Source organism: Rhincodon typus, chromosome 10, assembly GCF_021869965.1.
Source record: "Rhincodon typus isolate 14 chromosome 10, sRhiTyp1.1, whole genome shotgun sequence".
Taxonomy (NCBI): domain Eukaryota; kingdom Metazoa; phylum Chordata; class Chondrichthyes; order Orectolobiformes; family Rhincodontidae; genus Rhincodon; species Rhincodon typus.
Window position 1 is genome coordinate 29286649 of NC_063341.1, and position 14125 is coordinate 29300773.

General features: G+C 42.9%; 1 long non-coding RNA gene across 4 annotated transcripts in view; it reads right to left on the reverse strand.

The window, feature by feature from the left end:
• Window positions 1–3807, reverse strand: part of LOC125484206 — a 32816-nt gene extending 29009 nt beyond the window's left edge. For 2 of the 4 annotated variants that reach the window (XR_007263055.1, XR_007263053.1), the window contains exons 1-2: window positions 3704–3766; window positions 267–524 (exon numbers count right to left, since the gene is read on the reverse strand). This is a non-coding gene — a long non-coding RNA (uncharacterized LOC125484206). Of the gene's footprint in view, window positions 1–266; window positions 525–3703 lie in introns of all 4 variants that reach the window. The other 2 variants (XR_007263054.1, XR_007263056.1) reach the window with 2 other exon arrangements.
• Between the last annotated feature and the right edge of the window lie 10318 nt (window positions 3808–14125).

Here is a 14125-nt window from a genome sequence, read left to right on the forward strand (position 1 = left end):
TTGGAGCATGAGGATACAAAATAAAACAAAAGGAAAGGATATTAAGGAATATTTCATCCAAGAGACTGTGGGTGAGGGAAGAATCAACTGTTACTTTTCTCAGTATATTTTGCAAGGAATATGAAAAGTGCCGCATTTGAAAAAAGTTTGGGATGTAAATAAAATTAACGATCTTTCTTTGCTAGTTATACAATCTGACGATTGTTTGCCTCTCTAAAAATGCAATACAGGAAAGAAAACAGTTAACACTCCTCAAAAGCACACACCTTGAAAATGGAAATTAGATTTTCCAACAGTTACTCCACAACTTCTTGTCAAGTGCTGCAAATCAAATTGACACGTTGCTTGAAGACTACTGTCAGGACTAGTCCAATGTGCTGCACCATGAAACAGTGAGGCCTGGCCTCATAGACTATTGTTTCTCAGTTCAGTCATGTCACTGGGCTAATTAAGGCAGATCTTTTCAATTGTTCTTCCACTTGTTCTTTGGAAATTGGAATCACCTTCAACCCTGCTTATTTCTGCTGGAAGGCAAGAAGAGACCTCAACAACCCACAGCCAGTCATGGAGGCATCAAGATAAATGCAGCATCAGTTTGTTGAAGGTCACAATGATACAGTGATCAACAACAAATAATCCTTGGCCAATATTTCTAGGTAATTTCCTGTTAATCATGACACAACTGTCACTCATTACTGTTAGACAGAAAAAAACTGCAGATACTACAATCTAAGGTAGACAAACAAGACAAAGACAGCAAGCCAGGCAGCATCTGGAGGAAAGGAGAAGTCAACGTTTCGAGTATTACCCTTCTTCAGGACTGGATATGAGGGTAGAAGAAGTTGCAGACAAAGAAGGGGGAGGAGGTGGTGGAATGGTGGTGATAGGTGGACACTGGTAGTAGGTATGACCTGGCTGGTCAATGTGAGGGATGAATCTAGTTGATAGCTGGAAGGGAGGGTCAGAAGGTGGAATGAAAGGGAGGAGGTGGGGCTGGAAGGGGAGGTGGGGGATAGGTAGGAAGGATACTTGAAATCGGAGAACTCAATGTTGAGTCTTCTGGGCTGTAGGGTGCCCAGAGGGAAGATAGGGCGTTGTTCTCTAAATTTGCATTCCGAGTCACTGAGACATCGGAGGAGGCGGAGGACAGAAATGTCGGAGGGGGAGTGGGGCGGGGAGTTCAAATGGACGGTGACCTGGAGATTGGGCTGGCCTTTATGGACCAGGCAGAGATGCTCAGCGAAACAGTCACCTAGTCTATGTTTGGTCTCACCGACAAAGGGAAGACCACATTGGGAGCATCAGATGCAATAGACTAGGTTGGAGGAGATGCAGGTGAAGCTCTGTCTCACCTGGAAGGACTGTTTAGGGCCCTGAATTGAAGTGAGGGAGGTGGTGCATGGGCAGGTGTTACATGTTTTATGGTTACAGGGGAAGGTACTGGGCAAGTTGGAGTGGGTTGGTGGGGAATGTGGCATGAACTAAGGAGTGGCAAAGGGAATGGTCCTTGTAGAAGGCAGAGAAGGGTGGGGATTGGAAGATGTTCTGGGTGGTGGGGTCTAATTGGAAGTGTTTCAGAAGTGTTTCAGGATGATACGTTGCATGTGGAGGCTGGTGGGGTGGAAAGTGAGGAACAGGGGGACCCTATCTTTATTATGTTTGGAGCCGGGTGGTGGAGTGGGGAATGAAGGAAGCATTGGAGGGCTGTCTGGATTACAGAGGGGGAAAAAGGTGAACATCCGGGATGCTTGGGAGTGAACATTTCCTCATCAGAACAGATGTGACAGAGAGGGAGGAATTGGGAAAATGGATGGAGTTTTTGCAGGATACAGGGTGGGAGGAGATGTAGTCCAGGCAGTTGTGGGAGTCTGTGGGTTTATTGTAAATGTCAGTCCGTAAACTATCGCCAGAAATGGAAATGGAGAGGTCATGAAAGGGTGGGGGGGAAGGTGTCTGAGATAGACCAAGTGAATTGGAGGGCAGGGTGGAAGTTGTTAGTGAAGTTGATGAACTGCTCCAGTTCAGCCTGGGTGTAGGATGCAGCACTGATGCAGTCATTGATGTAACAGTGCAAGAGTTGGGGAACAGTACCAGCGTACATACTGAAGAGGGAATGTTCGACATAACCGGCAAACAAGCAGGCATATCTGGGGCCCGTGTGAGTGCCCATAGCAACCCCTGGATTTGGAGAAAGTGGGAAGAATTGAAGGAAAAGTTATTGAACAGGAGCAGTTCATCAACTTCACTAACAACTTTCACCCTGCCCTCAAATCCACTTGATCTATCTCAGACACCTTCCCCCCTCTTCTTGACCTCTCCATTTCCATTTTTGGTAACAGTTTACAGACAGACATTTACTATAAACCCACAGACTCCCATAGCTACCAAGACTACACCTCTCCCACCCTCTATCCTGCAAAAACTCCTTCGCATTTTCCCGATTCCTCCATTTCCGTCGCATCTGTTCTGATGAGGAGATGTTCCAATCCCAAGCATCCCGGATGTCCACCTTTTTCCCCCTCTGTAATCCAAGCAGCCCTCCACCATGCCTCCTCCATTCCCTGCTCCACCAAACCCCTCCAAACTTAATAAAGATAGGATCTGCTTGTCCTCACTTTCTACCTTACCAGTCTCCACATGCAACGTATCATTCTCAAAAACTTCTGCCAACTCCAAATAGACCCCACCGCCCAGAACATCTTCTACTCCCCACCCTTCCCTGCCTTCTAAAAGGACTATTCCCTTCGCCACTCCTTAGTTTGCGCCACACTCCCCAACAACCACTCCAATTTGCCCAGTACCTTCCTCTGTAACCGTAAAACATGCAACACCTGCCCATGCACCACCTCCCTCACTTCAATTCAGGGCCCTAAACAGTCCTTCCAGGTGAGACAGAGCTTCACCTGCATCTCCTCTAACCTAGTCTATTGCATCTGATGCTCCCAATGTGGTCTTCCCTTTGTCGGTGAGACCAAACATAGACTAGGTGACCGTTTCGCTGAGCATCTCTGTCTGGTCTGTAAAGGCCAGCCTAATATCCAGGTCACCGTCCATTTGAACACCCGCCCCACTCCCCCTCCGACATTTCTGTCCTCCGCCTCCTCCAATGTCTCAGTAACTCGGAACGTAAATTTAGAGAACAACGCCCTATCTTCCCTCTGGGCACCCGACAGCCCAGAAGACTCAACATTGAGTTCTCCGATTTCAAGTATCCTTCCTACCTATCCCCCACCTCCCCTTCCAGCCCCACCTCCTCCCTTCCATTCTACCTTCTGACCCTCCCTTCCAGTTACCAACTAGATTCATCTCTCCCATCGACCAGCCAGGTCGTACCTACTACCCAGTGTCCACCTATCACCACCTTTCCGCCTCCACCCCTCCCCCCACTTTGTCTGCAGCTTCTCCCACCCCACATCCAGGCCTGAAGAAGGGTAATACCTGAAACGTTGACTGCTACTTTCCTCCAGATGCTGCCTGGCCTGCTGTGTTCTTCCAGCCTCTTGTTTGTCTACACTGATTCTATTAACTTGTTTCAGCAGAACAAAATAGTTACAACCACGATGGAGAGTTATGAGCAGTTTTTTTTTGCAAGGGGATCGGTAAGAAAACTTGTCTCACTAACTGAATAGAAAGTTCATCGCCACAGCTACCTTGATTTCATGATGCTGTCCTTGTGTAATACAGCAAAGTGGTAGTCTCTTACCTGTTGGCCCCAGGGGACTAAGTCGTCCTAGATATCCATTTAGAACACATCAGTTCTCATATGGAAAACGAGAGTGAAACAATTTGGAAAGGGATAAATTGCCAGTGCTTGTTGATTGGAGGTCAGTGAACTATCATGTTTTAATTATTAACTCTACCATTAGCTGTGAGTCAATATTCTGGGCAGACCAGCATACAAATACTGTGGTTAACAATAGCAGGTCAGAAGCTAGGAAGTCTGAGATGAGTAACTTTGCAAATCCTGCCTACGTCTACCAAGGCATAAGTCAGGGGTCTGACCTCCAATTACCTAGAGATGAGTTCAACAACACTCAGAAAGCTTGACACTATCTAAGACAAAGTAGCCCACGATTGGCACCCCTGCCATCACTTTAAGCATTTTATCCTTCCGCCACTGATGCAGAGTGGCAGCAGTGTGTATTATATACAAGGTGCACCACAATAATTCACCCAGGCTCCTTTAACAGCATCTTCCAAACCACTACCACCTAAAAGGACAAGGGCAGCAGACGCATGGAAACACCACCAGCTGCACAATCTCTTCCAAGCCGCACACCATCCTCACTTGGAAGTATATCTCTGTTCCTTCAATGTTTGCAGGATCAAAGTTATGGAACTCTCTTTTCACTAACACTTTGGGTGTGCCAGCACCTGACAGATTTTAGGAATTGAAGGAAGTAGCTCATCACCACCTTCTCAAAGCCAATTAGAAATGAATAATAAATGCTGGCCTTGTCAGCAATGCACATCCCATGAAAGAATAAAAACAATGTTTGTCGATCAGCATAAGTATAAAATATTTATTATCCATCAATTTAGTCTGCGTTACCTTATCTTGGGAAATAAACATCTGGTCATGACAATCTGCTTCTGAATGTTTGTTCTAAAAATTGACCTACTCTGCTCAGAATATAAGGAAGGATACATCAAGAACAGAGTGATGTGTAAGCTTTAATACTGTCTACCCAATCACAGGATGTACACTATTCACTATTTTTTTGATTGAAATTCACTGACTTCTAAGAGGCACCAAGCAAAACCAAAGGATATTAATCCACCTTTACATCTCTCCCCAGTTTGCTCCTAAATTGCAGTCTCAGAACTATTTCCTGGCCTCAACAGCAAAATCATCATTATGTTCTGTGATCTTTGATGATCTTAACTGATGTCTTACTGTATAAGTTACAATCCTGTCCCTAAGCAGATAATTAAGTTTGGGTACTTTCCTCCATACCTGCTCATTCATCCTTTTTAGTGCTCAAAAAAAGTTATTGCTATTAAAATTCTTGCAAAGTGACAGCGTAATGAACAATGGAATCAGAGATAGTAGGAACTGCAGATGCTGGAGAATCCGAGACAACAAGGTGCAGAGCTGGATGAACACAGCAGGCCAAGCAGCATCATAGGAGCAGAGAGGCTGACGTTTCGGGTCTAGACCCTTCATCAGAAAAGGGGGAGGGGAAGGGGGTTCTGAAATAAATAGGGAGAGAGTGGGAGGCAGATAGAAGATGGATAGAGGAGAGGATAGGTGGAGAGGAAACAAACAGGTCGAAGAGGCGGGGATGGAGCCAGTAAAGGTGAGTGTAGGTGGGGAGTTAGGGAGGCGATAGGTCAGTCCAGGGAGGACGGACAGGTCAAGGGGGCAGGATGAGGTTAGTCGGTAGGAGATGGGGGTGCGGCTTGAGGTGGGAGGAGGGGATAGGTGGGAGGAAGAACAGGTTAGGGAGGCGGGGACGAGCTGGACTGGTTTTGGGATGCGGTAGGGGGAGGGGAGATTTTGAAGCTTGTGAAATCCACATTGATATCATTGGGCTGCAGGGTTCCCAAGCGGAATATGAGTTGCTGTTCCTGCAACCTTCGGGTGGCATCGTTGTGGCACTGCAGGAGGCCCAGGATGGACATGTCGTCTGAGGAATGGGAGGGGGAGTTGAAATGGTTCGCGACTGGGAGGTGCAGTTGTTTATTGCGAACCGAGCGTAGGTGTTCTGCAAAGCGGTCCCCGAGCCTCCGCTTGGTTTCCCCAATGTAGAGGAGGCCACAACGGGAACCGCGGATGCAGTATACCACATTGGCAGATGTGCAGGTGAACATCTGCTCGATGTGGAAAGTCTTCTTGGGGCCTGGGATGGGGGTGAGGGAGGAGATATGGGGGCAGGTGTAGCACTTCCTGCGGTTGCAGGGAAAAGTGCTGGGTGTGGTGGGGCTGGAGGGGAGTGTGGAGCGGACAAGGGAGTCACGGAGAGAGTGGTCCCTCCGGAAAGCCTAACTGGATGCTGACAGTATCCTTGCCATGACTTGCATTTTTGCACCTTCATCTGCAGCCAGAGATATCAGAATCACAGTACTGTTGTATTGCCATGTCAATTGGCACAGACACTAAGCCAGGAAGCTTGTTAACAGTCCTCAGTCAACCAAGGGAGTTTTTCCTTCAGTCAGAGGGTCCTGGCACAGTAAGTCAAGAGGAGCCTCTTATATCAGTCCAAGGCCTTGGAGACTGTCAGTCAGCCACTCAAGATGGTCAGAGTCAAGATACTCTCTTCATAAGGGGTAAAGAACCCAATGTCAGGCAACCCATCATCTGTCTTGACTCTTTCTGTTTTATTGGAGGCTGTTTCCTCCTGGTAGAAGAGATTGATGGGTATGAAGGGTGATGAAAGTGGGTGGCACAGTTATTAATTTATGTGCGGGTGTAGAGGTGTCTCGAGTGAGTCAACAGGCAGAGCAGAGGTCATGCAGAGTCAGTAGTGTCATGGATTTCGATGGGTGAGAGCAAGTGGGGGAAGATCTTGCAGGAAATACTGAAAGTGGTAGAACATGGGCCTTGGTGGGAGGGATTCTGATCCACAAGGCAAGGCATCAATTTTACTTCTCTGCCATGTCTGGGGCAAATGCCAAGACTGGGTGAAGCAGCACTGGTCTAACAACACTTGGCCAGGTACACAACAGCCTTTCAAAAATGGTGTCATACAAGGGATACCAGTCCATTCTGGGATATCCCAGCAGTGGTGTTTGTGCAGTTAATGAGGTGAGTTTGGTAAGATTTGGCAAGAGATCTCACTCAACCTTGTGGACAGAAATCCTCCATGAAACTTGACGAAATTGACACTTAAGCAAAAAAAAATTAAGATTTAGTCTAATGTCTTTTTTGTTGCAGCAATGTGGACATTCTTGATGAGTAGGTGAATTTTGAAACATCAGATTTTTTTTGTGACTGTTGATATTACAGCTCTGCCGAAATTCTGAAATACTAAACAAACATTTCCATTATTTCTGCTGAGATATGGTCTTGTGACTCAACCACATAAGCCCTTCATTGTGCAACCAATTACTGACTCAGAAAGGTTGTGTTTCATTTTCACAGTTCTTCAGATATGATCATCATCTTCAGTAGAAGTAGTATTTGTTGATAGCGGTGGAACTATGACTGCTTTGTGCTGTCTTACAGATGAGGAGTCACATTGTCATCACATGGTTCATTTTGTACTACATGTACTTTCAAAAAATAACCTTTACTTAAACAGCAGTACACATAACCTTCTTTAGTCAATGGACTATTATTCCAGCATCATTTTGCTTGCTATCGGGACTGAAAAATAAGATCATTGTCCATTACACATGAACATTCAGTACAAACAACAATGTTTATGGACAGTATCTAACTAACTAAGCAGTTTTTACAAAGTATGAAATATTGAGAATTTTGGCTTTGCTCAGAATTCATCTAGCTACAATTTGGGGTTTGGCAAATATTTATACAATTCATGCACAGGATATACGCATTCACTATTCTAGTCCTGTCTACATTTGTGCTCCAATGATGGCTTTCATCATAAAGGGCTATTATGGCTGTCATGAACTGTTAGGGTACTGCATTGGTATTTTATTTCCCTCCATTATTGTTCCTTTTTTGCTAACTTTTTCTGGCACATTGCCCTAGTATCTAATGTCCTGTGGCAATTTATCAAATGACCGATTTCCATGCTTGAACATTGACAGGCTTCTCAAACGTGAGAGGAATTACATGCTAAATGTTGTCTTCATCTGACCTCCACACATACTTCCCAACAGAGGTCACTAGATAGCAATCAGGAGTGGAAACATTGTTTTTTTCTTTCCCTGACCAAAGGCCAACTCTAATCTCCATGCTCTCCAGTGACTGAAATCAATTAACTTAGCACAGATTAGTGATGACACCCTAGCACCAGAGGCTCTACAAAACACATCACAATTGCTTGATGTTTGCTGAGTGCAGCCAACTTTGCAATACCAGATACTTCATGTTCAGTTTTAGTGATAGCTAACGGGAAGGATCAGCACAAGCCACACAAAATAAGTCATGGGAGCCCAGCATCAATTCCCCTCCCATCAACTTTCATGTGCATACCCTAATGTTAGTTAATTTTACTATAATATCTGGAATGCAAGTTACAAAGGTAGATACAACCTAACAAAATTTGACAGACTGGATTTTAAAAAAATGTGGCGTTGTTACAAAACAATGAAATTCAGTCAAGCATATGTTAATAGTCTGATCTCTGATTGACTACCACTTCCCAAAGTTTTGCTTTCTTGTTTTCAGGTGGGGGAAGGCAATTGGTTTAGTCTACAACTGGTTTGGTGCCTCCTGAGCTGAGGCGTATATTGGGGTAAAATTAATACTGAACTAACATTAAGGGACACATATACGAGGGGCTCCGGTGCCCCAAGTCAATTGTGCAGATTAACTTTCTTAGCAGCTATCACTGAAACTAAAAAAGGCAGAGGTAATGATTGGGCTAAATGCCCTTTCCTCAACGTGATTTTCTACGAAATGTAACCTGTCACAATGAGCCAGTTACAGAATGCGTGTGTACTTCTTCCTCATGTAAAAGGCATACACTACGGAGCCCAATCCTGTTCTTACCTGATACCTACACCTTCATACTTTTACTGAATACAAGGGGATCATAGGTTTCTATTGGAGGATAACTGGGTCAGAGATCTCCAAGATTCATTTTACATTTATGCATAACATCATGGGCACCTACCATGAAGCATGAACTTTAATTGTGAATCACATCATACTCCTGACTTATTCCTTGCAGGTGGTATACAGGTTTTGGGAAGTCAGGAGCTAAGTTATTCACTGCAGGATTCTTAGCCTCTGTCATGCTCTTGTAGCCAGTGTTTCTGCGATTTGACCGGTTCAGTTTCTGGTCAATGGTAACTCCCCCAGGATGTTGATAGTCGAGGATTCAGTGATGGTAATGCCATTGAATATCAGTGGGTATTGGTTAGATTCTTGCATGTGGAAATGGTCATTGCCTGGAACTTGCGTGGCATGAACATCACTTGCCATTTATCAACCCGAACCTGGATATTTTCAGGGTCTTGCTTAATTTGGATATAGACTCTTCAGTAGCTGAGGAGCTCTGAATGATGCTGAACATTGTACTACCATCAGTCAACATCCCCCCACTTCTGACCTCATGATGGAAGGAAGGTCATTGATGAAGTAGCTGAAGGTGGTTGGGCCTAGAACATTGTTCTGAGGAACACCTGCAGAGATGTCTGGGGCTGAGATGATTGACTTCTAATAATCCCAACCACCTTCCTATGCGCAGTGTATGATTCTATCCAGCAGAGAATTATCTCCCTAGTTCTCATTGTCTCCAATTTTTTCTAGATCTCCTTGATATCCTACTTGGTAAAATGCTGTCTTGTTGTCAAGGGCAATCATTCTTAACTCACCATGGGAGTTCAGATTTTTTGTCCATGTTGCACAAAGGTTGTAATGAGGTCAAGAGCTGACTGACCCCGCCAGAACCTAAACTGAGCATCAAGTTATTCTTTTTCAAGTGCCCCTTCCATTAGTTTGCTGATGATGGACAATAGACTGATAGGGGATAATTGATCAGGTCAGATTTGACCTGCTTTTTGTGCCTAGGACAATTTTCCACATTGTTGGGTAATTGCCAGTGTTATAGCTGTATTTTAACACCTTGGGCGGGGGTTAGTTCTGGAACACAAGTTTTCAGTTCAAGTTGCTATGGCAACATACAGCTTTGCACACATAATGCAGTCTGAATCTACATCGATGGTAGAAACTACCCATCATATGGTTGATCAGGAATCTCTCCAGGTCTTACTACCAGCTTTGAAGTATATTGGAAGAATTTATAAGTTGATACTCTAGCTGTTTGGCTGTTTAATGATTCCACCTTTCATAGCCATTAAGTCCTAGGGTGGGACTTGAACCTGAACCTTCTGGCTCAGAGGCTGAGGCCTCCTTCCCCAGAATGAAAAAGATCATTGTGTTGGGTTAGTTTTGCTATTGCTATTGTCTACTAGGCTGTATTTTCTCTGATTGCTCCAATAATAATATTTTCTAAATTTCCAAAGGAATTTCAGGAATGATGATCTGCAATTTTGGCATTGATTTGCAATTTTGAAGACTAAATAAACTGGAACAGGTCTTTGCACATTCTGCAACTGCTGCAAAGTGCAGGGGAAATTAAATCCTCTGTGATAGGTGTAGTATAGATTCCTAATGATCAGCTCAAAGCCCATTCTATTGACACAGAGGCATCAATAGAGATTCTCTCTCCTGGTTCCAATGAGACGCTCAGTACAAAAGTGCTTGACAAAATGTTTTTTTTTAACGTGGAACTTGCTCAAACAAACACTTTTGAGTGGTAGAGTCAAACAGGTGGAAGTCGCTCTAAAATGGTAAATGAGCACATTAGAATTTTACAAAATTCCCTTCATTGCACTATCAAGCCTCTTAATTTCAGCTGTGTTTGTAAATTATTGTAACCTAATGACACAAATTCACAAATTCAAAAAGTCAGTACTCTGAGGTGTGGTTTGAGAGAAAATAGTAGTGAAATTACAAAATTAAAAGCATATTCTCATTCCTTGTACTGTTAATTATTTCCTTCATGAACATCCAAGAGCCCAATCTGGATTACACTACTATTAATTAGCAAGGGTATGAGTAAAGCACAGGGGTGTCACACTATTTCCGGGGTTCTACCAAAGACCAGCACAAGCATGATGGACCAAGTAGCCTCATCCTGTGTTGTATTTTTGTATGATTCTGCATTTTCACCGATTTAGATAGGTCTCATGTTACAGTCACTGCACAAGAACAGTTTTTGTTTTTCCAAATCTCCAGGCGCATGGAAATCAAACAGCAGCAAAAAAAAAAAAGCGATCATGCTTATATTTCAGTGACTCAGTGCTAATGCTCGGTTTGGATATCCCGTGCTATTTAAACAAAATGGCCTCTTTTATATATTGAACTTCATGGTAACAATGATGAGACTAATTGTTAACCTGCCTGATTTTTATCTGTTCCTGGCCGAAGACTAATTGAAGTCACAACCTTGTCTGGGTTAATACGCAAAAAGAGAATAATTTTCTGCTTCTTGTCTGTTATGCATACACAATGAATTTATTCACTGCTGTTTTGATGCCTGATTAGCTTCCCAAGTTTAGATTTTTAATTTGCATGGTCATGTTATTTTTACTGAGATTTTCACCAATCCATGTATCTATTTGTTAGGTTAACCAGAAGAAATATTCACAAACCTATACTCATGTTTAGACTTTGCAAAGCCTAATGTAAAGGTTTGACAATTAAAAAAATTTTCATTCAAAACATGTTGAAGCATAATCAACAATTATTTCCCATCCCTAATTACGCTCAAGAAGTCATGGTGAGCCACATTTGAATTGCATGTAATCCGTGTGAAAACAGTACTGTCATACTGCTGTTAGTTCCAGGAATTTTGCCCAGCAATGGCTAAGGAAGAGTGATATATTTCCAGGTCAAGATGGTGCATGACTTGGAGGGAACGTGGAGATAGATGTATTCCTTCGCACCTACTATCTCTATCTTCTAAGTATTTAAAGTCATGCGTCAGAAGATGCTTTTCTCACTAAACTGACCAGCCAATACCACCACTGCAAAGTACTGCAGATGCTGGGAATCTGAAATAAAAACAGAATTCTAGAAATACATACTCAACGGGTCAGGCAGCAACTGTGAAGAGAGAAACATTAACGATTTAGATTGATGATCTTTTTACATAAGGATGGAAGATAACTTTTGTTAACAATGAAATGTTAACTCTGACTTGCGTTTCTCCAGCACTTTCTGGTTTTATTCTCTTCCTAGCTCCAATATTCGTACAATAAGAACTAATGATTCTCTGTCCTCAGGTATTGTTCCTGCGTTTGAAATTTGCTGTGTCATCACTCAAATATTAACTCTTAATCTCTCTGTTGCTGCTAACTACTGCTCCAACATCCCTGAACATGCTAAAGAAGCTGTACCCATCCTTGCTGCCCCACGGTGACAGCGCAGGTCAGACAGCATCTTTGGAGACAGGAACAGAGTTAACATTTCACTGTTAACAAAAGATATCTTCCATCCTCATGTAGAAAGATCATCAATCTAAATTGTTAATGCTTCCATATGTACACCGATGACACTCAGCTTTACCACACTATCAACTCTTTAGGCCCCTTGCATCCCTGAATTGACATAGAGCTTATCTAACATCCAGTACTAACTGGAGCAAAATTTCTTCCCTCAAACATTGGAAAAATGGAAATCATGGACTTTGGTTTCCACCACAATTGCTGTGTTGTAGCCACTTATTCCATTCCTGTCCCTGCTCACAGTCTCTGGCTGAAACAGTTCTCAGCATTGCTGTGACATCAACTCTGAGATAAGCTCCTGTCCACATAACTATGCCAGCACCAAGATTCCTACATAAACCTCTAACATTGCTCAATTCCACCGCTATCGCAGCTCACCTGCTGGGGAAATCCTCATTTATGACATTACCACCTCTAGACTTGATTTTTCCAACGGACTCTTGACCAGACTCCACTTGCCAACCTTCACAAACTTGAGGTCATCAAAAAATGTCCTAACTTGTGTCAAATCCTGGCCACACATCAATGGCAGCAACTGCCCCTCACCTCAAGAATGAAGTTTAGTCAGGATTGATTCTCGAACCCCAGATTTTTGGGTGCATGGGGTAATGATGTTCTGAGGTAGGATTTGGAGTGCAGCATTTGTTTTTTTTCTTTCCTTCTCTTGCAGCATTTGTTTTTTTTTCTTTCCTTCTCTTGCAGTGCTCTCCATCATCATTAAGACAACATGACCCAAAGTGTAATGCAGCTTAATAGACAAGTTATCAATGTTCTGAGCAATCTTTTCATAGTCATTCAGATGAATGCTATCACACTTCAAGATCTTTAGAGTGTCTCTGAACTGTTTTCTTTGTTCAACATTTCTCCCATTGAATTTGGAGAATGTGACAGAGGTTTTGCTGATATAATTTCCCTAGAGATTTTGTTCGCTGAACACTTTCCAGGTCACGTTATAGCACAGGTGTGTGGTGACGACAACCACTCCGGATTTTTGTTGACTTGCAGAGGTTTTTGTTGTCAAACTTTAGCTGCCATAGTTTGTAGAAGGCTGAGTTGGTGCCATTAAAATGATGTTGGATCCCTTCATCAATGGTCACCTTTTAAGATAAGGGCTGCCAAGATATGTTCCTGAGGCTCTCCTTCAAAGTAAATGTGAAGTAGAATGTAGTCGATATAATGCGATAGTTCCATTCTCATGCGATCTTGCGTCATAGGACAATCGTAGGCAATAGCCGCACCATTTAAACTAATGGGGCCACAATCGTGTTGTAGCCAATACAGGTAAGGAAAGTTCGTGTTTCACAAATAGCAGTCTAAATTCTTCAATCGTGTTAAAGCCAGTCCTTGTTGAAGAAACACGCATTATAGCAGGACCAACTGTATTTGGAATGAATCTTAAACCATCAGACAACTATTGTGGCCAACAGTTCAGTCCTGACTTGAAAATATTGAATGTATGTCTTTCTATTCTCAAGGAGTGCTTAAAGTATGTTGTGTGAATTTCAGTTAAAATAGCAAAGTGCCTCACTATTACCGTAAATGATTAATATTCCTCATCATTCATCCCAAACATACATTATGCCCATCCAAAATACTTAGATTGAACTGATTAAAATGTTTATGATAGAAATTGAATTTAGGTTAATTTATAGATGCTGAGAAACAAAAGATACATGTAATACTGCAAAATCAAACAAAAAAATTATTCGGCAAAAGGAGGGACACGAAATATTGCATCAAATTCAATGCTGGCATTTTGTCCAAAATGTTAAAGCAGTAAATCATGATGTGTTTATTACAGACAATATGGCCAGGATTAAGTAACATTCTTATATTTGTGATAATAACCTAAAGAACTACAGAAACTGTAAATCAGGAACATAAACAAAGTTGCTGGAAAAGCTCAGCAGGTCGGGCAGCATCTGTGAAGGAAAAACAGAGTTAACGTTTCGGGTCCGGTGACCCTTCCTCAGAA